The sequence below is a fragment of the Fulmarus glacialis genome, unplaced genomic scaffold (assembly GCF_000690835.1).
Source record: "Fulmarus glacialis isolate BGI_N327 unplaced genomic scaffold, ASM69083v1 scaffold40514, whole genome shotgun sequence".
In the NCBI taxonomy this organism is placed as follows: Eukaryota; Metazoa; Chordata; class Aves; order Procellariiformes; family Procellariidae; genus Fulmarus; species Fulmarus glacialis.
In genome coordinates this window covers 36,698-40,479 of record NW_009206880.1, presented here as the reverse complement: position 1 = coordinate 40,479, position 3,782 = coordinate 36,698, and the positions used below count along the sequence as shown (strand labels likewise).

Below are 3,782 nucleotides of genomic sequence, written 5' to 3'. Positions count from 1 at the left end.
TTCCCCTTCCATTACCTTTTAAGACGAGGTATCTCCCTCAGCTTTACCGGCGCCTCCAATGTGACAACCCAGCAGCATGATAAATGGTGGCAATTGCTCCTTTTGCTCCATCAGTACATCCCCTTGTGGAGCTGACCAAAGTTTGCTGCCCAGACTGATGCTGTTATGCAGATGCCCGGGTCTCCAGTACCTGCAGCCCGGTCGCCAGCTGGAGACAAGGGAAGGGCATGCTCTTAGCAAGGTGCCCTTCAGTGGGGCTGCTCTAATGAGCCAGCTTTGTTATCTGCCTTGCTGCTGGTCCCAGAGAGGCTAAAGGGACGTCTGCTGCTTTATTTTCTTAAATGGCACCAAACGGTGGCAGTTAAGAGTGTACCAGGAGAAAATGAGCTCTTAGGGCAGCATTTTACGTCTTGCCTGCAAGGCTTTATTGGATTAACTTTGTACTAGAACTGCCGTACACTTCTCTTGCTGGAGAGGCTGATGGAGCTTAACTGTGGGATAAAAACTTTACAACCATATTTTTGTCACACAGGTGACTTGCATAAAAAAATCTTTACACGCATTAATGTCATCTGAGCTTTGGCAAGCCCGCAAAGCAGGCTCTTTCTCAATGATTTCTGTCTCTGTCTTAATGCTGCACTCATCCCAGCGTTAAGTATGTGACTCTCTTGCTTTGCTTCTTATTTTCCATGTTAGGGGCAGTGTATTTCCTCTCCCACACACCCCTTGCAAACGTACAGGCGCTGTGAGAGAAACCCCCAGCCCTACTGTCGCCATTCAGGTGATGCCTTTTGCCTCTGTGGGTACCTGCCAGCCTGCAGGAGGGAGACTTGCATACTTTCAGCTACTTCCCCATTATTTACACATAAAGTTAATAACTGACTCAAGAGTTCATCTACAAATATATTTTTAGGGCTGCTCTTGGTAAATTTTTCCCCTCTCGGCCGCAAAGCTCTTGTTTTCTGTAATTTCCTTCCTATATTTTCCTTTAACCCTAATCCATTTTAACATTAACGTGTTAGTTTTGAAACAGCCGGTGTATTCTCAGCCTCTTCTTCTCCCTTACCTGCTGATTATTTCTTTTTTTCACTGTCCTCTATCCCTACTTTTGTTGTTTGCAAAAACCAGCTTTTCTCCTCCCTCTCCCTCTTCATAGCTCCCACCATCTGTCTCTCTACAAATACAAAGCTTTAGGGGAAATGATTCACTAGGCTGCTAGCTCATTACTCACACTCTCCCCATCATGGTTTCTGTCCTTGTAGGATGCTCTAACTAATGTAAAGATCAATGAATCCTGGGAACTGTTATTCAATTAAAAAAAAAAAAATGCCCCAGCAGTTAAATAGATTGGGCTTTTTGTACTTCCTAAACACCAATGCTTAGTTTTTCCTCCTCACTCTGCTAGCATTGTTTTTCAGAAAAGGATCATTGAAACAGAAGAATAGAAATGATCACTGGACCATTTAATGCAACCTTGTGTATCACATGATGCAGGAGTTACTTAATGAAATTCCCTGGCCCAAACCAAGCAAATCTGTGGTAAATCGAGAGCACATATTTTAGGATGACAGCCAAAATGATGAAAGGAATTTACTACTCAGCCTCGCTAATCATTTTGAATGCTTAACTGCGCTCCCTAATATGCTGCTTTGCAAGCAGCAAAACTGACACAGCCTCATTCCCTACAGATTTCTCTCCTCCAGCCTTACCCAGGCTGCGCACCCCGAAAGCCCTCCCAGCCCCCTGCCAGCCCTGTCTCGGGGCAGGGTGGCCAGCTGTGACTCCTGTGAGCGCTGGGTGGCCCGCCACCCACCTCTGGGAAGAGACCTCCGCAGGCCTGAACCCAGCATGCAGGTTTGGGGCTAGCTCTTTTCTCAGGTAATTATTTCCATGAAACTCATAGGCACTTAGTATCTTTGAGCTTCTCCCTATTAAATGTGGTAGAAATTGGCTGAGCGGCTCAGAAGCCATCTGAGACAGACAGTTCACAGTGTTAAAACACTTCAGATATCTTAAAATACCAGAGACAGCCATACTGAGTTGGCAGATATGCCACAGCATTTCAGGAGACTGGCTCAACCTGGCAGCTGAGCTCAATACTGTTGGGCACTCCAAGTGGCCCTCAGTGTTGGTGTTTAGGTACCCACATCCCACTCCTTTTGTCTTCACTTTGTTGACCTTTTAAGAAGGATTTCTGTCATGATTTTAGGCTTGTCACCATCTACTAGAAAGTTATTTTCATAATTGGAAGCTTAGTTTTTCATTTTATCACATGGACAATGGTCCTCCCCTCCCCACAAGCAAGTAGGTAACAAGAAGTACCACTACCTAACAATTTTATTGTGCCTTGTCAGGAAGCTGCCGCATGGCAGGTATTAGCCTATATTTCAGTTGTTGAGCTTCCCTTTAGAAATTGGAGTTGTAAGAAGCATGGCAAATACTACAATCAAAATTATAAGAGTTGACAACACTGGATACACCCTTCTTCCAGTTCTCTTAAATGTCTGCAACTCTTTATGCAAAAGCCTGCTAAAGGAAAGTCTGAGTATATCTGCAATGTGGTTCTTCAATTGTTTCTCGTGAGCTCCACAAAGCATGTCCTATATCAGCACACAACACTGGCACCATCTTCATGGAAAGCTAATTAAATCATTTGGGTAATGTGACAGGGGTATCAACTTCTGGGCTAATTTACTTTTTGGACTACCAAACACACGTACTTTTTTGTAAAGCTGTGTTCGGGTCATTCTATAACAAATAATGAAGCTGAGGAGGATCTTGGAAAGAGCCTGATTGAGCAGGCGTGAAGTGCTCTGTGTCGGAGCAGACATTCTTGTACGACTACTCAAAAGAATAAGGGCTGCAGAATTTTAAGCCAACAGGGTCCACTGTTACCTCAGTAAGGTTAAGGCAGTTTTAAAAAAAGAACCCTCACCAAAGCCATACTTATGTGCTCTGTAAAAAAAAAGTCCAAATTTTAGCAGATGTGATGTTGTTGAGCCTTCCTGGTTGCCAACACCCTGTGGCTCTCCAACATCTTTGATTATTTTATTGTTCCATACTGCATACAAGTTGTAGGAGTCAATGTTATTTCTCTTAACAATCGCTGGATTTCCAAATGCCAATTGTCCTTTGACATGTTCTGTTTTAAATAAGGGCTGAAGAGCAGTAATGAAGCTAAAGGCCTGCTATAAAAAAATACTGTAGCGTTCCATGGTACTGACAGCACACACGTAGTCCTGCGTTTAGCTCTCCTTTTGTGGACTATTGCTGCAACACGCTGAAGGTGTTAGGGGCAGAGCTGTAAGGAAATGGAACTCCAGAGATTTCGGATCTGAGAGTCCTCTAATTGAAGCCAGTGTCTTTATGCAAGACAGGCTAAGGAAAACTTGCGTTACCCAACAGTTACCATTCCTCCGTTGTTCCCAGCCATAATAAAAGCTGACGCAATATATACGGTTGCCTTACAAAAGGCAAATATATTTAACAGTGTATATACAAATTAACTAGTCAATAATGCTATACAAGGCAGGAATATCTTTAAAGAAACCCTGAGCAAAAAGGAGGATGTAATTTTTATTTTACACTTATTGCAACATTATTTCTGGTATTTGTTTGCTATATCGAGTAATAAAGGAATATGTTAAAAACAGATGTTAAAATAAAACTGGGCATTCTTTCCATTTGCAGCTTATTTAAAAATCTAGAGAAAAGAGTTCTGCCCCATCAGCTTCAGAAATAGATGTTTTACATGGTAGAGAACAAGCCGAGCCTGGGTTACC

At 42.9% G+C, this 3,782-nt stretch overlaps 1 protein-coding gene across 1 annotated transcript in view; it reads right to left on the bottom strand.

Annotated features, from left to right (window-relative positions):
- Window positions 1–3,595: 3,595 nt before the first annotated feature.
- Window positions 3,596–3,782, bottom strand: part of TRAF3IP2 (TRAF3 interacting protein 2) — a 19,149-nt gene continuing 18,962 nt past the window's right edge. Inside the window, exon 9 of the mRNA XM_009575907.1 lies at window positions 3,596–3,782. This exon is cut by the window's right edge and continues 275 nt beyond it. The gene's annotated coding sequence lies outside the window, so the exon portion shown is untranslated.